The sequence below is a fragment of the Sus scrofa genome, chromosome 1 (genome assembly GCF_054392235.1).
Source record: "Sus scrofa isolate SSC_HxYL_T2T_F1_AM1 chromosome 1, Sscrofa_HxYL_maternal_Yorkshire_Landrace_v2.0, whole genome shotgun sequence".
NCBI classification, from domain to species: domain Eukaryota; kingdom Metazoa; phylum Chordata; class Mammalia; order Artiodactyla; family Suidae; genus Sus; species Sus scrofa.
The window spans coordinates 189,456,327-189,481,700 of record NC_139383.1 but is presented as its reverse complement, the minus strand read 5'-3'; the positions used below and the strand labels follow the sequence as shown (position 1 = coordinate 189,481,700).

The following is a 25,374-nucleotide window of genomic DNA, read 5'->3' as shown; positions in this document are numbered from 1 at the left end:
TGTAGGAATCACTCATCTAGTTTTCTTTTTCTTTTTCATTTTCCTTTTCAGGAGGATATTTTCATATAGAGTTGTAGATTTGGTGTGTCTATGTGAGAAGATTAATTCAGGATTCCTCTTTGTTGCTGTCTTGAACTAGAAACTATTAATTTTATTTTGATTTTTTAACTGGGCAAAGAATCAAATAGGCAGTATATTGGAAAAAACTGAAGTAGCCAATCAGTATGTGAAAATGTGAACTAAATAAATTCAAATTTAAATACAATAAAATATATTTAGAAACTGTCAAACTGGCAAAAATTAAAAAAAAAAAACACAACTAAATGATAAGGGTTCAGGAAACAAAAACTGTTAGATCCTGATAGTGAAAGCAGATGAGCCTTAAATTTATGGAATAATGGGATATTAGTTGCCAGCTTTCAATCTGCCTTTTTCATGTCCGAGCCCCATGTAATCATTCACCAGAAGGGGCCCAGAAACTCATGTATGGCATCAAACTCCATCCATACACACACATCCACCTTCTCACTTGCACTTGGCCGCTTTGTGAAACCTCAGTGTCACGTGCAGTCTACCCTGAGAAAAATAGACTCAGGAAAGAGACCCTTCTAGTCCCTGGAAGCAGGTCCAGGTTTGTTTGGACAGGAAATTCTCTAGTCCCAGGTACTCACATTGTAATCCAGAATAGAGAATATAGGTTCTGTGTGGGAATATCCCCTTGGTTCTGAGGTTTTCTTATATTCTTGACAGAGCCATGCTTAGAGCAGGGCCAGAGGAGCCCTCTAAAGTATACCTTAGAATAGGGGTCCTCACTGCCTTGTTCTTAGGCTGGTTGAGTGAAAGTATATATTAATATCTTTATGGGAGTTCTTTAATAATAGCTAATAAAATTTAAAGCTACCATGATGTCCATCAACAGAGTTTAAAAAAAATGATACTTTTGTTCAATGAAACTTCATGCAGCTCCATCAGATATTGGGATACTGAAATAAAAATACTGTACACCACAAAACATAAAACTAAATTTAAAAAAGCAAAGACCAAGGTATAGAATGGTGCCCTTAGATAATACCACATATATTTCTTTCCATTTTCTCCATTCTGGAATATCACTCTAAGATTTCCTATACTGCATTATTTTCCGTTGTCTATGATTCAGTTATAAATCAATCATGGTTTCCTTCTTTTAAGACTAGATGGCAGTTAATAGATGATGATAACCCAGAGGAGCTGGGTTTTTGAGAGAGAGTGTTGGGGGTGAAGAGAAGTTTTTTTTAATACTTTATACACTTTATATTTTTTGACATGAGGCATTCAATAATTTATTATTAACCATAAAAGTAAGAAGAACATGTAAGAGGGGATAGAATGGGTATGATTTTAATTTTTGTTTTACAATTGAGTAAATAGGCTCAGAGGGATTGGACTGACTCATGTGAGATAGTGACAGAAAAAAGGCCAGGTAAGACAAATATCTTCCAACTGATTTGCTGGAGGGATAATTATAATTTACTTTGTGAATATTGTTATGAGTAAAGTGGAGCTCTAATTTTCAATTCCAGTCACTGTTGGACTAGAAATTCAACCCAAATGGTAGTTGATCAAGGGCAGCTTTAGAAGTGGAAAGAGGAGTTCCCGTCGTGGCGCAGTGGTTAACGAATCCGACTAGGAACCATGAGGTTGCAGGTTCGATCCCTGCCCTTGCTCAGTGGGTCAAGGTTCCAGCGTTGCCATGAGCTGTGGTGTAGGTCGCAGACGCGCCTCGGATCCTGCGTTGCTGTGGCTCTGGCGTAGGCTGGCAGCTACAGCTCCGATTCGACCCCTAGCCCGGGAACCTCCATATGCTGCAGGAGTGGCCCAAGAAATGGCAAAAAGACAAAAAAAAAAAAAAAAAAAAAAAAAAAGAAGTGGAAAGAATGCCCAGGACATGGCACTGGATGTGAAAGGAGATGCATCTTTCTTTCCTGAGGCTTACTTCTGAAAGCATTTTTCCAGCCAATACTGAGGATATAGAAGAGAGAGGAAGGGAGTGAGGGCTTTATTCTCTAGTCCTAAAGAGTTATGAAAGAAAGGGAAAGGGTCATCTTCGATGACACCATTCTTTTATGGCTAAACTACAACCAACCAACCAAATAGCAACATCACAACTATAGTCTCAATAGTAATAGACTGGAATGATGGAAACTGAAAAAATAATTTTGAATATAAAGACCTCTAAGGAAGCCCTATTCTCTTTATTAATAGGAACCATCCACATTCTATTTAACTCAACCTCTGTACTTTAAAAAGTTTAACCAGAAACTGGAATTTCGAACATAAAACACACTATCATCAGAGAACAGGCATCAAATTTTAGTTTCAGAAATATCACTTGCCCATTTGAGCACATTTACAAGCACAGGAGGTTGTGGTATACATACATGAAATGGAATGTGACTAAATTTGAGCTGAGGATTCCTTTTGTTCTTTTGCACTTAAGAGTGTGTGCAAGAACTACAGTGTTTCTAGGCAGAGAATACATGAGTTATTCTTGAAGGAGAAAACCCTACAGGAACAGCAATTTATCACCTGAGTGTAGTTTTAATGGTTTTCTCTGGATGTGGATTTGTTCTAATCAGCCCTGAAAATTCTGGAAAGGAAGTGCATTAACTGGTCTCCCAGGATCTGGTTTTCTCCGCAACTGTCAACATATTAGTCGGTACATATTAGTCAGTGGCCAGCTTCGACCATTGTGGTTGATAGTATTACTAAATCCACTTACAGTGAATGACTGAGAATAAAAAATCCATTCTCTTTTATAGCCAGGCATTTGATAATCAGCATTTAAAGACATCCCTTTAATTACCGAGGTGGTAGATCAAGTCTATTTTACCTTGACCCCTGTGAGTATAACATCTGTTAAATTTATCACCTCTCCCCCAGTATGACTCTGCAGTGTTGATTAACTAAGCATGTGGCCCTTTCAATTTGGTGACTAAAGGGAGCCCATCTATCACTTTGCACATCAGAAAGCATGTTCAATTGCTTTTGCTTTCATTTATTACCCCACGGGACAGAAATGACTCTTAACTTTCCTGATTAAAACACTATGACCATGCTTTAAGTTTAATTGTATACATTGCTAGTTAATAGCAAATACTTCCCTTGGGCATAAACTTTTAAATCTAATTTAGATTGATTCTGTGTTATAATAAAGGCTTAAGCTTGGGAGAAAGGAGAGTGGCCACCCTATCTTTGGTCTTTAGCCATATATGGTGTATGCTGGAAATTCACAGAAAAAGCAAATTCAAGTAAATCTCAGAGATATAACCCACAATAAATAATCCTCAGAAAATATTTAATTTGAATTAAAAATAATGTTGTCCTGATAACTTAAATAAACCTGTTTTATGTATATACATCTGGAACATTCAGCAATTATGAATTGTGGAAAATATGTGATCAATTGGAAGTGTTATGATCTTTGAAACTGGTGACTTTCCCTTACTGGATAGTAAAAATGACAATAAATACATATAAGTGTGGAGGAGGACCAACCTCAAATGAATTTAAGCACTTTTAATTGTATTTTTTAAATCCTTGAGCATTCTTAAGAACCTAAAAGCATAACTGAAGAGAGTAAATTTATATTTATTCTCAATAAATATTGAGAGTTTAAATGGAATTTTAGACATTCTTTTTTAACAACCAAGAGTTATTTGTACTAATGAAATCTTTTTTTTTTATTTTGTGTATTTTAAAAAATTTCCTTTGTTATAGAGTTGGTCTAGAGAAAGGAGAGTCTTCAAAATCAAACCTGTACCATAAGCTAGTGTAGATGTAGAGGTTTCCACACATATACCCAAGATATACATTTATCATTAATCAGTGGTGTGCTATACAGTAAATAAAGGGGATACAAAGTAAAAACAGAAAAAAATAGAATTCCAAATATAATTTAGGCGATGGCATATTGAGAGTAAGTAGCCTAAATGCCTATTTGTGATAAAATGGACATAATAGTAATCTACAAAATACGTGAATGTTTTTTATCGACAGAAAATATTATACGTGGAATGGGAATAGTGGATTAACAAATGGTGTTATCTGTTTAAAATTTTAGTTTAGTGCCTCCCTTTTTTCCAGCAAGTTTATTTAAGTGAAATATTAGTGTATGTTTTTTGTATATATATTTGTTTTTAAAGATCCACTTTGATAATGTTGGCACATCTGTTGCCATATGTTTTAATCAGTTATAGGTCCATTGTAAAGCAAGGACATGTTAGGTTACAGTTTTGAATGCTAGCTAACAGATTAATTTATTTGAAATACTTAGAAAGTACTAGTGGTGCTGTGTGCTGAGCACCATTCTAGACACCATGGATATACTGGTGAACTAGAGCAACAATATCCTTGACATTATGAAGTTTACATTCTAGTGAGGAAGACAGATAATATGCAAATGAACACACACATCTAAAAGACTAGAAAGATAAAACATCACAAGAAGACCTAGAATAATGGGTGATGGGCGTGAACAGTGGTGTGGACCCTCCTCTTTGAGGGTGATGGTAGAGCAGAGCCTGAATGTACTGAATTGTGCGAACGTTTTTGTGTGTGGTGGTGGGGAGTGGTGGTAAGAGCTGAGGAAGAGCCTTTGAGTCACAGTGATGAGAAGGCAAAGGGTGTGAGTTGAGAATGTTCCTGGCTTATTGGTGAGTTACAAAGAGGACAGGAAGGCTAGACCAGAACAAGAAAAGAGTGGTAAGATTAAAATCAGGGATCAGAGCATGGAACCAGGGCATGAGGAAGTAAGAAAGAGGAAAACTGATTTTATTCTAAATATACTTGCCGTGACTAAAGCAGGAGAGTGAAATGATCAGATTTGTGTTTTAAACATACCACTCTAAATGCAGTGTGAAAAACACAGTGGAGCAAAGGTGAAAAAACAAAACCAGTTAGGAAATGGTTATAGTGGTCCAAGGAAGAGAAGCTGGTGTTTGGATCAGTGTGGTACCTGTGGTGAGAAGTGATTAGGTTCTGAACTATATTTTGATATGTTTTGATTGCTGAGAGCAGGGAAAGGTGCTTTGCTCACAGAAGCAGAGAGTGTATTTTGTGTGCCTGGATTTTGTGTCCTATGTTCCTGGAAACACAAAAAGAAGGGATGGCATTTGTTTCTCTACCATGCGTTGAAAATAATGAGTTCTTTCTTCTGAGGGTAGCTAAATCATTCATTGTAAAGGTATTAGCATAAGAAGTAATTTCACACTTGTTGATAGATGGAAGCCCCACTTAAATTTTGGCAGTTGTATGAATAGCAGAGTGTGTATGGTGATGGTGGGGGCCACTAAGTGTGGATTTAAGGAAGCTCACTAAGAGGCAACTACAGTATGCCAGGTCAGAAATGATGGTGACTTGGGCTACAGTAATAGTGACATTCTAACAGGGTTAGAACTCAGCTATACTAGCTAATCTGCAAGCAGTATGATTTAGTCTAGTGCCAACTGGGCTTAGTAGTTTCAGCACCTAAAGGGGTTCTTTTATCATAAGATTTAATAAAATAGCATTTATTGAGAAGAGTTAAAGTACTCTTTGGAAAAAATTCCTTATATTTCACCAAAAGGTTATTTTAAAAATGCTATCCCCAGTGTAGTATAATTACATATTTTCCATAGAGTCTCTTAAAGATACTGTTCTTGTTCTGGTCTAGGCATCCTTTCCTTCTGTCATCTGATTCCATGTCTTTTTCCAGACTATTTCAGTGACCCATGACAGTCAGGGCTGCATTGATTCATAACTTGCTGAATTCTTTATATCATCGTGAGGCCAAGAGCCCTACATCTCTCAAAGTTGTTCAGAGTTTAGTATTTAAAATACTCAATTGTATTTATATTCCTAAGTTATTTCTCTTATTTACTATTGGATACTGGTGATACGCACTAAAATATGTTTGTGCATTTCTCTGATCAGAATATCTGTCAGAGGTGGGACAGGTTATATGGAAAACCTCTTGGGAATTAGATGAGAAAGAATAACTTTGTGATTGATCTGTTGATCTATCTGTGATATATTTGTAATTGACATAAATATATAATACGTGTATATAAATGTAAAATGTGATATGTATGTATATAGCTATATAATGTGTATGCATATATGTGATATATGTTTGATATACATGTTTGTATATATATGTATATAAATGTAAATATATATCATTACCTAGCATAGGACTTGGTAAAGAGTTAACTGTAATTCACTCACCATCCCACTGTGAAAAAGGAAATACCTTCTATTTGACCTGGTGCAGTTTTGAAATAAATTACTTAGTAGCCAGACAGGTAATGCTAAAACATAAATTTATACAGTTACATTGGAAACTTTCCCTTTTTATGCACATGCCATTACATATGTCATTTCCATTTGTTAATCCCAAACAGATGGGAGGCCCAGTCAGTAGGTAAAAATGCAGACCAAAATGCTAGCTTCTTTTTATTTGCTTCCTTTTAGCTAGCTCTTCATCTCAGGGGAAATACCAGGTGTGCTCATTGACTCACTTGGTATCAAAGATAAACATTTGTCAAAACACAGAGCTTGCTGGTTTCAGTTCTAGCATAAAATCATGTAAATAAAACCAAGGACTTGAAAGTAGTTTGAATATGATAAGCATTAAGGCATTTGTTTAATAACATATATAACTAGTTGGAAACCACAGGATAGAAGGCACACAGACACACAATTATATAACTGATATTTCTTCTTCACATAAGGTAGTATAAGAAAAATTTTAAGGCAATTATAAACTAGAAAAATACTTCAAAACATATGACCAAGTATTACTAAACTTAATACACAAGTGTTAGAATTCTGTAAGATGAGTTCCTGCTGTGGCACATTGGGTTAAGGATCTGGTGTTGCCGCATCTGGGGTATAGGTTGCAGCTGCTGCTCAGATTGAGTCCCTGGCCCAGGAACTTCCATAAGCCACTGGTGCAGCCAGAAAAAAATTCTCTGAGATGAAATTTAAAAGTTTTACTCAATAAAAAAGAGAAGTCCAAAATGAAGAAGTAAATTGATAATGTTTAATTCCTCTAAAAGCAAGAAAGCATTAAATAAAAATTTTTATCAAAGTGAATACAATTTAATATATATACTCATGTTCATTAGGGTATGAAGAAATCAATATTATGCTAATATTTTGTGGAGAACAATTTGGTAATATAAATTTAAAAAACATAGGAAAATGCATCTTTTTTATCTGTTAATTTGATTTACATAAAATTACATGGATTATATCATTAGTAAAAGAAAAACATCTGAAAATGTTCATCATATGAGAATGATTTAAAATCCCTTTGGCAAACTCATAGAAGGAAATATGGTGCAGGTATAAAATGATGTTACCAGGGGATATATTATAATGTGGAAAAGTACACCCGAAACACTACGTTAGGTGTTTCTGTGTATGCATATTTGTGCATGTGAGTGTATGTGTGTATGATAGAGAGTGAGAAAGAATGGAGATGGTGGAATAGTAACAGATTTTGTCTGTGAGGCCAGCCTGCTTATGTTAACATTCTGGTTCCTTTATTTACTAACTCTGTCTTGGGCAAGTATTTCAGTATTCCTGTTTTTCATTCCTGATTCATAAGATTGGGAAAAAAATAATACCTTTCTCATCTGGTTGTTGAGAGGATTAAATAAGTTTACACAAATAAAGCATTTAGAAGAATGGCCCAAATAAGCATGGCAAAATATTATTTTTTTCTTTTTATAATCACTATGTTAACATTTTTCAACAAATACTTATTGAGATCATGACATAGGTCAAGAATTTGATCAGTACTGGGGATGCAATGATGAACAAAACATCCTCAGGAAGTTTACATATTAGTGAAACACACAACATAGAGATAAATGTGATGTGAAGTTATGCAATGGTGTGTTGATGAGGTTAGGAAATGGCAGGATTAAGGAGAAAAGGTCATGGGAAGAGTCATTAGGGAGGCCCTCTTTGAGGGTTGATGTTTGAGCAGAGACCTGAATGAATTCCACAGCAGACTCTTGAGTATCTGGGTGAACAACATTCTAACAAAGGAATAGCTGGAAATGTCCCGTGGTAGAAATGTGGTTGGAATGTTTGAGAAATCTCAGTGCAGTTCTGGGCTGGAGCAGAATGAGCTAGCAGAAGAGTATTGGGAAATTAGGAAGAAAGAGAGACAGACTGGAGCCAGTGTGGAAAGTAATTTAGACTTCGATGTGTGCCAGGGTTCTGAGCAGATGAACAGTTTAGAAAGATCATAACAGTTGCTCTGTATAAAATGGATTTATGCAAAAGTAGTTAGTCAGATAATGGTCTTCTTAAATGAGCCTCTGTTTGTCTATATTTTCCAAGTTGCTTACAATGGATAGGGATTCTTTTACAAGAAAATAAACTTGCTAATATTTAAAGGATTTGGGTAACAACTAGGCACCTGATAAGTTTATTGTTTTGACAACTTTCCCCAGTCCTTAAAAATGACCTGAATTTTGTATAGACTTATAAAGTTTCCATGTTTCTCTATTTTTTTTTCTAACCAATTCTTTAAAGTTATTTCTAGTGATCTATCCTTTGTCAGACCTCATAAGCAGTTCACTTTTTCATTTTCCTTTTTGGAGACATGAGTCCATCTTCTCATCCACTGCCAAAAAAAATAGAACATTTTTTTCATACCCTTCTCCTCTGCTTTGTTTTCAATGCCCTAATACAAGCACCACTGTGGTCAAAAACATCCTTCTTTCCATTGTCAAGTTAATGTTTTCATCAATGTGAACAAGCTGTTGTTGATTTTTGAGACCAGTAGAAACTATGATTGTCACTCCTGAAAAATGACACATTTGAGCTACTCTGTCATTACTGACCAATGGACTTTGGCCAAGGAAAACAAACAAACAAATCCCCCCTCCCCAACTCTCATGCTGTCAGTGAAACATGGCATGTAACAATAATGTGAGTCTTCCTACTTTATGCCACATTGCCTGTGAGAAGGATGGCAGTTATGCTTGATCACTTCTTCCTTGAAGCGCATGGTTCATGTAGGATAATGCGAGCACTTAGGTAGTTACAATCATGGTGTGTGTCTTTCTCACTGTCATTTTTGTGAATAGCTACTTCATATCTGACACTGATGCCCTTAGCGAGGATTCTTAGTAACACATAAATGATATTCAGTATATATAAAACAAACACAAAAATAAACTAAACCAGGATCCTTTCCCTTGTAAGCATATGTTTAAAAATCAAAAGTATAAATAATGAAAAGAAAATCAATTGCTATAATTTCAGACATTTTATAAAACACTATAGTTTTTAAGTAAATGTAACAACAGCATGTGAATATATTTCACAAATGATGATAAAAAGTAACTAAATTTTAATTCAGGAGATATATAAGAAAATATTTAAATCCTTTTAACCCTTTTTTTTTCTTTCCTTTTTTTTTTTTTTTTTTTTTACATAAGCTGCTTCTGTTTGCCCTGGACTATGCCTCAGAAGAGGGAAGAGGAGCAGAGCCCAGAAGCTTCTTAGTTAGGTAAACAGATGGCCCTAATGTAGCCTATTCTGCTCTTTCTTCTTTTTGACCGTAAGACAAAGGGCCTAGAGCCATAGAACTGTGTGTTTTAGCCTAGAAACTGATAATGTGCCCCCAAGACACCACCTCCCATACCCTTCAAGCAAAGTGATAAGTGACATTAAAGCTAAAAATGATAATTAGAGCCAATATTCCCTGAGATTTGACTACATGTTAGGCAAAATGCTGCAGGTATTATACACATATTTTGTTTCATCCTGATGATAGCCTTTCTAGTAGAGACTATTATTTTATTATCCCTACTATACATATGAAGAAAACTGGAGTCAAATAAATTGTTCAAGATTGCACATTAATAGATGATGGGATGGGAACTGAAACCCAGGCAGCTTGATTCCAGATCCTGTGTTCTCAGTCACTTTATTTGGTCTAGCAAAATCAACACCTGGTATTCTTAGGAGCATAATATTTGAACTTGTAGAATTCATTCATTGCACAACACACAGCTATTTCTTTCTCAAAGTCAATCCTATATGATGATATTATTCATGACTTTTCTAGATCTCAAATTATATAGGTATAGTTAAATCAGATGTTTCAGAAAAATGAGGTGAGTCAAATCAGCCATGTAACGTCTCTTCATTGGCCAGGAAGATATTCCTAAAGTCACATTCTGCTCTGACTGGTTTCTTTCAAAGGAAGATCTATCCTAAGTGTTAGTCCTGTCTTCATTGAAATGTTTTGCGTGATATTTAGACCGCCTGAGCCACTGTGTGAATGGAGTTGAGGCATTTTTCTTAAGATTCATTTCTGATTTTTCACTTGAACAGACTGAATGAACCTCTATATTATTTTCTCTGTGGTTTAGGAACCCAGCTAGGTCTACAACTGCATGTTCCCTCAATATACCCTAAATACACAAAGGCTCATTAGGTTCATGTATTATGTTCAGATGGATAATTAGAGTAATCCAAATCTACTCACAGCCTCTGCAAAATCCTTTTTGGCCAAAGGTACTAGTAATTGAATGTTTCTTGTTAGACCCAGAGAGAACATGAACTTATCGCTAGTGGCAGCGATTGCTGCAAAGAAAGACTTTGCTCTTGTGCATATTTATGATTTGTCATGGGACAAGGCAGAGCTGCTGCATAAGCCATGCTAATGCTAATAACTATCTGGGAAATGTGGTCATCCATTTGAAGGAAGCGACCCTGATCTTATTAGTTTCTAAATTTATTTTAACTTCCATTGACACAAATTAAAATGGGACTGTTGCTGTCTATTGATTGTGTAAGTAGTAGCTTTTTTTCTCTCTCTAGAATTCATTTTTAAAGACTTTACTTTTATTAAACTAAATACTGCTGGTTAACTAAAGTCTTGGCTTTTATAGACTCAGGAGAGCAGGATCTAACATAAATTAATCATGACTTAATTGACTGAGCTAATTCAAGTTCCCTCCACTCCACTGAACAACAATATTCTTGTCTTCCCAATGAAGGCTAAATGGTATATTGCTTCAGGAGTATCAACTCTTATCACTATAGCACTACATTTTTTTCTGAGCCCTAAAGTTTTAACATTCTTGAAATTGTCTACAAATGTCTTCATAATTAGGAAGACAAGGGTAATTGACCCTACACATTAAAGCTGACCAATATCTTTCTAGTATTTATCCCAAGCATGGACTAATATCTTTATTTGTAGTAGTGTTAAATACACACACACACACTCTAACAACAATTTGTTTGATTGTAATTCACATCTGCTTTTTTTTCCTACCCCTAAATAATTTGAAATCTAATGGTACCACAATGTTGCTATAAAAAAACAAAAAGCATTTAGCAAAATTAGCTAAGACATCATTGATAACAGTTTCCTTTAAACATGCTTAGACAGAATAGTAGATATTGATAAAGACATAAAGAAATCATTGGAACATTACGTTTCCAGAGCTTAGTTTTGTAAGTATCATATACAAGAAGGCAATGCAAGAGTATGTGAAAATATAAAATACTCAGGGATTTTATATTCTCAACAGGAATTTTATATTTTAAACTCATATATGTCCCTTAAATTATCACTGAAATTTATAGGAACCTTTAAAACTAAAGAATTATGCACTTTTATAGTGGTAGGAGAGAACAACGTAAGAAAACATTAAAATTAGTGTTATCTTTTTTTTTTTTTTCTTCCCCAAGTCAGTACTCCATTCATTGGAAGAGCATGGGGCACAAAATAAAGCAGATTTTTTTTTTAATAGAGATTAGACTAGCTATGTATAAACTGGATTTCTTGAGCAGTTGGTTTTTTTGTTTTGTTTTCTTTTGGTTAGTTTTCGTGTGTATTTTTTGGTTTGTTTTGCTTTTATCTTTTTTTTTTTTTGCTTATTTTTGCTTTATTTCTAGTTTTGATAGTGGGTTGGTTGGTGGATTTTATTTTGTTTCACTACGGGTCCTCTCCAGGATTCTCTCTTAGGACTTAAACGCAACTAAGGGTAACTAGACTGAGATCATGAGTTCAGGGATGTCACTGATTTGTCATTGACCATGACTGTGAGCAATAAAAGATTACATAATGATAGGAATTGATTGCGGTCAGGTCTCTCAAAGTGAGGGAATAAAGGGCAGCAATAATGTTTAAGCTTTAGTGAGGCTCTCTTTGTGTATCCCATGATATATTTAGTTTGTCCTATTAAAACTATTCCATAATATAAAAGAAAGAGGTTTGTGAGTCATATAATAAGAATTTTAGTTTTATTTCTGCTCCTTGCTATGTCAACTTGGCCAAATCTGATCCATTTAGACTTCTTTTCCTCAACAGTAAAGTGGGATTTTATATACCTTAGATGTTACTTACTAACGATTAAATAAAATCACATATAAAAGCATTTTATAAACAGAAAAACATTATCTACCTCTGGAAAGGCCCAGCATACCTTAGTCACTGAATTATACTCTCAGTTTCTTTCTGATTTAATTTTAGTGAACAAAAACCAACTCTGCCATTTGTGAATTGGCATGTTTCTTATACATTTGGGGTCAAAGGTTTTCTACCTGTCAGTGATAAGAAAAGGAGACCTGCCCCTACACTGCTGAAGTACATACATATAGGAAATGTGTGGAGGTACCCCTGTTAAATATGTCCCCAAAACTCTCTTTTTTTCTGCTTAGCCTTAAGCACTGAATCTGTGGAGACGTTTGTGCTTAATATATGCAAGTCTGAAAGGAGAAAAATCAAACTGAAGCTGCTGACATTTTACTGATTCTTGTTGAACCACAATTGCTGGTCTCACTGTAGCACAGCTTTTTCTAATTTCCCAAGATCATGGATGGGGCACTGGAAAAGGTTAGAAGATGCGATTCAGCAATAGGATGGTGTCTTCCTTAACAAGTTCCTTGAGACTGAGGACTTACGAGGCAGCAGCTTTGAAATAAAGAACTGAGCTTTCACCCAATTTCATTCCCCATAAGTTAATATTCTCACTAATTAGATAACATCAGGCTTGTATTAAAAAACCAACATGGTGGACAATAGATGAGCTGACATTTAATGTGAAGCTTCTGAGGTGGCACATGGATCTTGGAAAGTTCTAAGGATGTGGTGAGGTGAAAACAAAAAAATGCCCTTTAAAATAGACACAAAGTTTTAAGTAGCTATAGACTGTTATTTCTTAAATAATAGAACAAAATTGAATGTTCATTCTTCATCTAGATATAAAATTTTCTGGGAGTTCCCATTGTGGCACAGCAGAAATGAATCCTACTGGTATCCATGAGGATGTGGGTTGGATCCCTGGCCTTGTTCAGTTGGCTGGGGCTCTGGTGTTGCTGTGGGCTGTGGTGTAGGTGGCAGATGTGGCTCGAATCCCTTGTTGCTGTGGCTGTGGTGTAGGCTGGCAGCTGTATCTCTGATTAGACCCCTAGTCTGGGAACTTCCATATGCCACGGGTGCAGCCTAAAAAGCATATATATATATTCCCTCCCCCGCACACACACAATTTTCTTTATTCCACATGGCTTCCGAAAAATGAGTTAACCAAGTTAAAAGTTAGATGCATATGTAACTTTCATCTTTTACAAGCTTGAGTTATTTACAAAATTTAGATTCTACTTCTTACCCACAACTGGGTAATTGACTTCTTGTAGATATCTCAAACATGTGACTAGTTAGTATATTTGCTACTGTCTTGCTGTCATATATTAAGTTGAATCATATAAAAATATTTTTATAAACAAAAAGGGATCAAATCTTGGGAATTTCATGTGGTTCTGCCTAGTATATCTATTTTCACTCTCTAATCTTGTTTTGTAAAAGACACGGTCCTTCCTGACAGGACAAAGGGTATTAGTATTTACGTGTATAATCAGTATCCTTATATCTGTGAGAAATTTAAAAATTATTATTTTTATATTTTAAAAATTATTTTTAAAATTAGTTTTATATTTATTTTTTTCCACTGTACAGCATGGGGACCAAGTTACACATACATGTATACATATTTTTTCCTCCCATTGTGCTGCAGTGTAAGTATCTAGACATAGTTCTCAGTGCTACACAGCAGGATTTCATTGTAGATCCATTCTAAGAGCAATAGTTTGCATCCGTTAACCCCAAGCTCCTGATCCCTCACACTCCCTCCCTCGGTTTCCTGAAAATTTCATTCTATAAAGGGGGTTTATGTTAATGATAGGGAGAAATATTACATGTATGTTTTGAAATATGTATGAAATATTCTGGGTTAAACATATTTGAAGCATTCTCCATTTCCAAGACTCAATATAATACATAATTAACATTAGCGAAAACTTTGTTTTCACATTCGGTGTTGTACACAGTTCAAGGCACAGCATATTTACTATGCATAAACCATTTGATTTTATTTGCTTTTATTGACTAAAAGTCTATCAAATACAGGAAAACTATTTCTCTAGCAGTTTTTAAAAGAAATACAAGTTTATGTGCAACAGTAACTACCCAATTAACTGTTGCCTTTAATAAGCTCTATGTACATTTTCCTAATATTCTCCCTAAGGAATATTTCATTACAAGGTTTGATTCTTTTATATCCCCATTTTGGTTACAGGCCATTACTTGCTGATAGGGATTATTATATTTTACAATTTTAGTGGTAACATTTTATTTCCTAAGAATACTCCCTCTTCTTACCAAAACAACGTGTCATCCTTGATGAAATGGAATGTCTCTGTATATATCATGAAAATAGATACAAATACCGAAGGGTGTTTTAATGCAGCTGCATGTAATGAAATCTGAAATTAACTTTCAACTTAATAAGATAGATCGTTTTTTAATTGACTGTCTTTTCTCCTCAATTGGGAGTATTCCCATTTTAATTATATTTTGTTGAAAAGAAAGAAAAAAATCTATTTTCTGACAGCTAAAAGAAAACAATATTTCCCACCAAATATTTCAATATATTTCTCAAACCTTACCGCTTTTCACCTTTTCTGTGATTAATACCTTCACGATTACTAGCCTTTTACATGATCCATTTGTCTCTAATCTTGATTATTTTGAAATCTGTAGTTTTACTTAAAATAATTTGTTTTCCATTATGCTAAAAGAAAATCAAGTTATGTTCCATAGCCTATGAGGTCATAAATGATCTGGCCCCTGCCTCTCATAACCCTTCTCATACCATGCTCTATCCTGTTTCCTCTTTTTTGTCAACTTTAGCTGTCTTATTTTCCTCCAACAATATAAGCTTATTTCTAGCTTGGACATTTACATTTGCTTTTATCTCTGGAATTCTACTTTCATTGGGTTATAAGACTGGATCACTTTCTTTTTCCAGCTTCCAGTTGAAATGATACTTCCTTCAGAGGGCCTGCATTGTCTAAAGTAACCCACTCAGCCTAAGTTACTTTCTGTTGCCTGCATCTTCTGGTTTATTTCTTATTGGCCCTTAATAACTGTCTTGTATTTTTTTTATTGATCAGTTCATTCATTCGACTACTGCTTATTTTCCTGCAACTAAATTGGTAGCTCTAATAATACAGGTGCTTGTTTAGGGGAATAGAATATACTCAATAAACTTTTACAGAAGAAATTAATACTTCAGAATTGAAAAAGAACTTTTATGTTCTTCATCTGATTAACTGTTATCAGCAAGGGATGCAGTGTATTTCCTCCTATTCTAGAGGCCTGACATAAATATGGCTTAAAAGATCATCTATTCCAATTCTGCTCCTCTGCTACCATTATGAAAATCTCATTTTAGAGAAATTTAATTGAGTTGCACAAATTATAATAAAGGATGAGTTTACCCCCAACAACCTAATATCAAATTATTCAAGGCCTTCCTATTTTGATAGTTTAGTGTGTGACATATTTTAGAAAACACACTAACATCTACAAATTAACCTTTTAAATTAAGCTAAATAAACTTGGTATTAAACTTGACAAGATTAATAACTGAAGAAGTCAACTTCTTGAAGAAATAATAAATGTATGACTTTTTAGAATAGGGTGTTTCTCAGCCTCTATGTCTGAGATTTTTTAAAATGTAAAAAATTAATACAACATTACCAGGATATCTTCCATTAGTCATAAAGGTGATCAAAGTATATCTACATTCAGATTTGATCAATACATACTGAATATATTCTATGTCCTAGGTATTGTGCTAGCACATAGTATTTATTATGCATTTCTTTTGCCTGTGTTATTTAATTTGCCCAATCATTTGGTGGTTACTTTTTTCATCATTTTTTTTTTGTTTCAAAGCCTTGTACAGCAAGTAAGCTACCAAAATCCTCTGACTCATAATTAATTTCTCCTTACATTGTATTTTACTGTCTTTGCAGTGCCAGTAAAATATCTTTGCAATATAATTAGTGGGAAAGATTTGGCATCTTGACAACTGTGTTGTAATATACCATAATGTTATACCAGTGCTCATCTTCTCAAGCCACAAACCTTGGATTTTCCTTTATTTCTCCCTTTCCTTCATGCCCATTCTACATGTTTAATTCATCAATAGATCATGATTATTCTATGTCTAATTTGTGTCTTTAATTGGTTCATTTCTTTCCATCCCCATTGTCATTGCACTGGTCCAAATATATGTCATATTGAAACTGCACTAACCAGTATTTCTATTCCTGCTCTTGCTGTTTATAAGCCATTCTTTGTAGGCTGCAACAAAAGTTAATCTTTTAAAAATTCCAATCAGATCATGGCTCTCTCAAATAAGACATAAACAAAAAATAAAAAACAAAGACTCTGTAATGTCTTATTATTGTACTTATGATCAAAACCAAACTCTTACCTTGATCTGCAAGATATTACATGATCTAACTCTTACCTACTCCATCTTATCCTAGACGCCTATTCTTTCTCTAGGTTCTAGCTAAAAGGGCTTTCTTTCTCTTCCTCAAACATGCCAAACTTTTTTCTGGCCTTGTGGTCTTTGCATTTGTTATACCCTTTTCCTTCGATGGATTCACAATAATTTGGGGGGCTGGTTCATTTTCATAATTTTGGTCTCACAAATATTTTTTTAAGGAGAGCTTTATTGATCATTTCATTTTATGCAGTGTGCCTCCCCTCCTTGTACCTGTTTAGTTACACTTAACTATATCACAGTGTTTTTTTTTAAACCTTACAGATTGCATTTTAACATTGACTTTTTCTTTACTTGTCTATTCTTTCACAGAAGAATACAAGCTAGCTCTGTGAGTCATGATCTTCCATGCTATATACCATTGTTTTGTTGTGCTCCAGAATAGTTCTGAATACCTAGCTATTTCTGGAATAAGTCAGTGAAGATAAGAAGGATACAACTGAAATTAAGGGAAATGATGGAATCTTTAACATTTCTTAGTTTGTGTTCAATTCATTTCAACTCAACACATAAGGCTGATTTTTTAATTATATGATAGACAATGAAGAGGAAAGAGCAAAATGATTCCTAAGAAGCAGTTTTGGTACTTATAAAAATATGCCTTAATTGGAAAAAAACAATTATCCATCTAGTCATGCTTGTAGAAACATTCCTACAAAACCTTTCTTTATATTAATTAAAAATTAATGTGATCGATATTCCATATAAAATGGAGTGAATTCCATTATAAAATGACGCATGTTGGTAACCTAGCCAGATATGTCTCCCATTGTATATGCCTAAATTGACCATCTAATTTTAGATCACTCTAGATTTAATTGTACGGAACTTAAAAATTAAATTTTTTTTCACAAAGAGTAACAAAGATAAGCTAAAACTAGAGCTTATGATTTGCAAAGATTAATAAACTACCCTCTAGTAAGAATAATTAAAAAGAATAATCACTATTTCAAAAAGGTATCTTCACCCTCATGTGCACTGCAACATTATTTACAACAGCCAAGATGTGGAAACAATCCACATTTACGTCAACATATGAATGGATAAAGAAAATGTGGGGTGCATAAACAGTAGTATATTATTCAGCCAAAAAACAGAGGGGAATCCTACATTGTTAACAATATGGATGAACCTGGATATTATGCTAGGTGAAATAAACCAGTCACAGAAGGACAAATATTATGTGATTTCACTTACACAAGTTATCTAAAATCACTGAACTCTTAGAAGCAAAGAGAAGAATGATTGTTTTTGAGGAATAAGGTGGAGGGATTATGGGGAGTTATTGTTTATTTGGATATATTTCAGTTATGCAAGATGAATAAATTATAGAGATATGCTCTATAACATAGTGCCTATCATTAATAGTACAATATTATGCACTTTAAAATTTAAGAACAGAGACCTCATGTGAAGTGTTCTTAACACACACACAATTGCACAAGGACATTTTTGGATATGATGGATATGTTTAGCATCTTGATTGTTGTGATGAGCATATGTCCAATCTCATTACAATGTTAAATCTGTGCAATTTTTTGTATATCAATTATACTTTAATTGAGCTCAAAAAAGAATATGATGTAAAAGGCAGTATTAGTTATAAAAATAGAATACGTATTATACATGTTCAAAATATTAACAAAATGAACTTCATGTCAAAGTTAAAAAATTAGATGAAATAAGATAATTTTCTGAAAAACACATGAAGTATCAAAACGGCCTAAAGAAAGAAAAATCTGAAGAGATCTATTATAACTGTTAAAGATATTCAATTAGTGTTCTGTCTTCTGCCCCCATCTCTCAAAGTCCTGAATATAGAAGAATTTACAAGGGCATTTCACATAATCTTAAAGAAAAGATGGTAGCAATCTAGTATACTACTCTATAGACTAGAGAGCAATAGGTCTTCCAAATCATTCTGAAAAGCTACCACAAAACCAGACAAGTACAGCAAGAAAAAAGAAAAATTACAGGTCAGTGTTTATGAACATATGAAATCCTAAAAACGATTAGCAAAATATACAAAGCAACACATAGATAAAATACATTAGAATCAAGGAGAATTTAACTCCCAAATGCAAGACTTGTTTAATAGTTGAAAAATATATTTTAATTGCTACACGTCCTCAAAGAAATAATAATTAAGGCATATATATTAGAAACATTCCATTTAAAGTCAATAAGCCAGGATGGACAATGGTCAATAAGCACAAGGAACCATGTATAACTGGGTCACTTTGGTATACAACAGAAATTGTATTCAATCAACTATACTTTAATAAAAATATTCAATAAAAGAATAAACAAGGATTCCAGCTGTAATGGTGTCTATATAATATTTCACTCAAATGTTTCAATAAAATAATTTTTAAAAAGATAAACTTAAGGAAAAATAAAACATCACTGTTTGCTGATGAAATGATTGCTGATGTGACAAAATTTAATAGTATCAACATAAAAAGTAATACAAAGAACAATTTTCTATGCACCAACAGCCAGTTAAAAATGCTTTTCACAGTAGCAGCTAACCCTCAAATGCATTTAGAAATTAGAGCTATATACAAAGTGTAAGATATATATAGGAAAAAAAAGAGTGTCTATATATACTTTATATATATATATACACACACACACATACACACATAATGCATATTTATGACAAATATATAATTTATATATATAAAATCTCTGAAGTACTAAAGAAATGCAAAATAAAAACATACCCAATCCTTGTGTATGGGGAAAGCAATATTATTAAAAATTTACATTTTCTCATAATTTATATATTCAAAGTAATTTTGTTAGAAATTATAACAGGATCATTTGTGGGGCTTGATATATGGAAAACTAAAGTGGATTAAAAGGACCAAGACAAAAATTTTATATAGAATTTTAAAAATATAATACAGAAATATGTACAAATTATTAAAGCTTAATGCTTTGTCACTAAATGATCTAACTCATGAAATTACTACCCAGGTTAAGAAACAAACTATCATTTGTACAACATTAGCCACCTTCACATTTTCCTCCTTCAGGAGAGACATTTCCCAAAGGTAACCACTTTCTAAATTCTAATATCATATTTTAGTTTTGCCTGATTTTGAACTATATTTAAATGGTGTAATCAACAGTTAATCATTCCATATTTGGCTTCTTTTATTCAACATTGTGTCTGTGAAATTCACCCATTTCTTTAGGTATGACAGTATTTCATTTATTTTCAATTCTGTACAGTATATAGTTTCCTTTTATTTATTTTGTTAGTATGCCATAATTTATCAATTTTACTACCAATGTATATATGTCATATTTAATGTTAGGGTTATTACAAGCATTACTACTATAGATCATTTTGTGCTTGTCTTTGTCACACACAAACACACATACCCCGCACTGTTTTTGCGTACATATCCAAGGATGGGATGGGATTTGGCGGTCATAAGATGTATATATGTTTGGCTTCAGTAAGCACTGCCAAACACCTAGCCAAAGTAGTTGCTCAAATTATATCCTGGTTGCAACTTTCCCATTATTCACAACCATCCCAATACCTGATATTGTCAATCATTTTGATCATAGTCATTCTGGGGGGGCTGTAATAGTATATACCATTATGGTTTACTTTGCATTTCCTGATGATTAGTGGCATTTCTAACTTTTTATTCATCAACTACTTAAATATGCTATTTTATGGAGTGCCTCTCCAGGTCTTTTTGTCCATTTTCTATTACATTGCCTGCTTTTATATCTTACTGATTTATGTATTTTTTTCCTGAACACAAATCCTTTGTCAGCTTCACGTGTTATAAATAGCTGCTTTTATTCCTAGCCTTCCTTTTCATTTTCCTGATGTTTTTTGATGAACAGGCGTTCTTAATTTTAATAAAGTCTAATTCGACAATTTGTCCTTTATGATTGGTACCTTTTTCATGAACAGTTTTTGGTAATCTCTATGTGTATTTGTTTCCCCTGACTGTTGTTAACAAATTGCCAACAATTTAGTGGCTTAAAAGAACAGCTGATTCTCTCAGAGTTTTAGAACCAGGAGTCCAAAATTAGTATCACTTGGCTTAAGTCAAGGTGTTGGTAGGGTCATGATCCTCTGAAGGCATTGTGAAAAATCCCTTTTATGCTTTTGGCAGCTGCTGACAATCTTTGGTCTGTGGCTATTGAATTCCATTCTCTGCCTCTTCACATTTCCTTCACCTCTTCTGTGTGGGTAAATCTCTCTCTGCCTTCCTTTTATAAGGATACATGTGATTGCATTTCAGATAATCCTCATAAATTTCCCCATTCTAAAGATTCTTAATCACACCTGAAAAGTTACTTTTTTCAAGCAAGATGACACTTAAAGCATTTAGAGATTAGGAAACCATTAATTCAGCCTACTACAACAAGCTAATGAACATCTTCTATTGTATTTTCCAGCAGCTTTCTTGTTTCATATTTCCGTTTGCATTCTACCTGGAAATGACTTTGTGTGTGTGCGCATGCAAGCACATGCATGCACATGCATGCATGGGGGGTACAGGAAGGATACAAGGTTTTTCCCACATTAATACTTATTGAAATATAATAGCAATACCATTTCCATCATAAGCTAAATGTTCATACATGTATGGTCTGTTTCTGAAATTTCCATAGCTTCCAATGGCTATTTGCTTACCTTTGCATTAGTAGAATTCTGTCTCAATTACCACAGTGCTAACATAAGTCTTTATATCTAGTATACATCCCCTATGTTATTCTTCCTCAAGACTCTTTTGTCTTTTTGATATTTTTGGCACAGCTTATCAGACCCTCCCCCGTCCTAACCCTTCCCCCCACCCCAAATACTTGCTGAGATTTAGAGTGGGATTGTATTATATTGAATCTGCAGAACAATTCAACAATGGGGAGTTTTCCATTTTATGGCATGGAATCTTCATATACTTGAATTCTATTTCTTCCATTTATTTTGGCCTTTTATTCCTTTCAGTATTTCCTAGTTTCTGTAAAGAAGACTTACAAGTCTTTTATTAGATTTTTCCTGGATACTGATTTTTTTTGATATATCACAAAAGATATGAATGAATTTTATATTTAATTTTCTAATTTTCAGGTTTTTTAATATTAAAATACAATTGATTTTTGTATGACAATTTTGTGTCAATGGAGCTTGCTAAATAGTAGTAATTAGTAGATATTTTTGATTTCCTATGAACACAAACATGTCATTTATGAATAGTGATATATTTAGTTCTTCCCTCAAACATTCTCAGGTAGTTTCCATCTATTGTTCTGGTTAGGATTTCCAGTACAATATTAAAAGAATTTAGATAATGCCTTATGCCTTGTTTCAAATCTGCATGCACCTGAGTCAAATAGGCCATATGGCTCCTGGCCACATGCTCACAAGAAAACGCATTCTGATCAGCTTCAGAATGTCATTTCCATAAAAAGCACTGACATTATCACTTTTAGGGGCCATGAGCATGTATATTCAAAGCAAAAAGGCAGTGGACCATAAACTACTTATTAAAGTCCCTGTTCATCCTGGTAAAATTAAGTTATGGCTATTTTCTGACAAAATGCTTTTAATTTATCACCTGACCTATTTAAAAATATTTCACCTTAAGTCTGATCTTTATAGCCCATTACTCTGCCTTATAATTCAACCACACATTCATGCCCTCTTCCAACTTTTCTATTCATGTATTTTTTTGTTCTTACTGGAATTTAAGAATTGATTTTTTACTATTTTTAAACTTTTACATTATGAAAAATTTTAAACATAGTCTACAGAACAGTATAATAGACTCATATACCCATCACCTAGATGAACCATGTTGGATTGTATATATCTACCTATACACATGCCTATCAAAACTACTCTCCCCATCCACTTAGAATTATTTTAAAGCAAATCCAAGGAATCATGTTATTTGACTTGCAAATATTTCAGTATATATCTCTAAAAGGCAAAAGCTATTTTTAATATAACCACAATGTTATGACCTCTAAAAGTGAGTTTAATTTGCGCTTCTTTTCCCCACATCTTGAGATGGGTGTTTTATCAGACTTCTTTTCGAATATTTACATTTAAGACTGAACATTTCCCAACACGAATGGTTTTAGCTGCATCTTACTGGTTGGGGTATGTCATTTTCACTATAGTCAGTTCAAAATATGATTAACTTCTACTTTTTAGCTAACCTACTCTTTGAACCTTAGTCATTTAGATGTACATGCTTAATTGTCTAACAAGGGGATTTTTTTTTGTGTGTGTGTGTGGTTATAGTTTTGTTTTTAATTTCTAGCTTATTCCACTGTGGTAAAAGAGTATGTGCTATCATTTCAGTCCTTTGAACTTTGTAAAAATGTGTTTCATTATTTGCCAGTATTTAAATGATACAGTAAAATCAATTTGGGTAAATATTCTAAAAGCACTTAAAAAAATCTTTTGCAGTTGTTAAGGGCAGTGATGTAATGATGGCAATTAAAAGTCAATTGTGTTGTTACTACATATAAAATAGATAGGCAACAGGGGCCTACTGCATAGCAGAGGGAACTATACTCAATATCTTGTACAGCCTACAATGGAAAATAATCTGAAAAAGTATATATATCTGAATCACTTTTGCTGTACACCTGAAACTAATGTGACTTTGTAAATCAACTATACTTCAATTTTATTAAAATTTTTTTTTGTTTATTTTTAGGGCCACGCCCATGGCATATGGAGGTTTCCAGGCAAAGCAGAATCCGAGAAGCATCTGTGTCCTACACTACAGCTCGCGGCAAAGCTGGATCCTTAACCCACTGAGCGAGTCTAGGGATTGAACCCATGGGTCCTCATGGATACTAGTTGGGTTCATTAACCACTGAGCCATGACAGGAGCTCCTATACTTCAATTTTAAAAAGCCAGTCGTGGAGTTCCCATTGTGACTCAGTAGTAATGAACCTGAATAATATCCATGAGGATGGAAGTTTGTTCCCTGGCTTGCTCAGAGGTTTAAGTATCTGAAGTTGCCATGAGCTGTGCTGTAGGTCACAGATCCTGCATTTCTGTGGCTGTGCTGTGGGGCAGCAGCTGCAGCTCTGATAAGATCTCAGCTTCAGAACTTCTATATGCTGCCAGTGCAGCCCTAAAAACACAACAACAAAAAGCCAGTAGTATTAATCATGCTTTTCCTACCATTTATACCCTCCTGATTTTGTGTTTTGCTTGTTTCATCAGTCTATGTGTTAAAATCTTTCATTGTTAAAATCTTCCATGGATGCTGTAACGCCACTCAAATTCTCCTCAGAAATGAGGATTTAGCACCACATCTGCTGAGAGGGCTACAGTAGACAGCCTTTAGCTGACAACACCCTTCAGAGACATTCCTGGAGTTTCCTATACCCAATAACTAATCCATGTAGGCATATAAAAGCCTGGCTTCCTTATATCAATTTGGATAACATTCAAAGGGTTATTTCATCCTCAGAACTCTTCTCAGGGTAGACTAAGACGTCTGCAGGGATGGTATTAGATCTAAACTTGTCTGTCTGACCTGTTTTACCTCTTTCTTCTGTAGCTGCTGATCCCAGGAGCACGCCTCAACAAATCTGCAACATGGTCATCTCCTGCTGAGCATCTGCTTCCAGAGAACCCAAATTGTAGCAGTTTCTGCCAGGAATGGCCCAGGAAAGTAGCCATGGGGATGGAATTTTGGAGCTGGATCATTTGCCACCCAGCTAACAGTGAGGACTGCCATTCTTGGTAAGAGGTAGGTAAAGACCAGATACTTTTACATGTTAGCTCTGCATATTGTTAAATTTTCACAGGTATTGAACTGCAATCTATTCGGTAGAATGGAATGCTTTCACTGACAACATAGATCAGACCTCTGAGAAACACAGAGAAAAATTTGACAATAAGGATGATGAATTGGGAGGTAATTGTTAAACTCAGTTGATATTTGGAAATATTTTTCTATGAAGCAGGGAGTAATTAGTCAATTAAAAGCTGAGAAGGCAAAGTGGACTCCTTGCTTGCATAAGGAGAGCTCTAATTTCCTGCAGATTGGAGAGAAGATAAAGTTGAGGACCAGGCCTATAAGCTAATTGTAAAAATAGCCAATATCTGAAGAATAAATTCACAGCCAAGACAAGTCTTCTATGTCAATATTGGGAACCTGATGAGGAAGGAATAGGAACCCCCCACATCATGAATTCTTGATTTACCCTGAAGCTTCTGTGCCTTCTTTATGAGCAGACAGTTCAGAGCTATGTCTACTCTGGATCTGCCTGTACTTCCCCTCTTGGCTACTAGGGAAGTGCTTAAGATTAAATCATAACTCCGTTGGGGACACCTGCATCTGATAAAAGAGGAAAGGGCCTATGGTCAAAAGAGTATACAGCAAGATAGTTTATGTGTTCTGGCAGGAGCTGAAAGATTAAGCATAGGATTAGAATCTGAAGATT

At 34.3% G+C, this 25,374-nt stretch overlaps 2 long non-coding RNA genes across 6 annotated transcripts in view; one reads left to right on the top strand and one right to left on the bottom strand.

The window, feature by feature from the left end:
- LOC146406913 (uncharacterized) overlaps positions 1–25,374 on the bottom strand; it is a 709,993-nt gene that overhangs the window by 94,853 nt on the left and 589,766 nt on the right. For 2 of the 4 annotated variants that reach the window (XR_014841481.1, XR_014841471.1), the window contains one exon: positions 6,641–8,662. The exons of the other annotated variants lie outside the window; for them this stretch is intronic. This is a non-coding gene — a long non-coding RNA (uncharacterized LOC146406913). Of the gene's footprint in view, positions 1–6,640; positions 8,663–25,374 lie in introns of those variants that run through there. 4 annotated transcript variants of the gene reach the window in all.
- The window catches only part of LOC110262098 (uncharacterized), a 286,132-nt gene that overhangs the window by 189,747 nt on the left and 71,011 nt on the right, over positions 1–25,374 (top strand). For both annotated transcript variants that reach the window (XR_014841505.1, XR_014841499.1), the window contains one exon: positions 24,486–24,677. This is a non-coding gene — a long non-coding RNA (uncharacterized LOC110262098). The remainder of the gene's footprint in view (positions 1–24,485; positions 24,678–25,374) is intronic.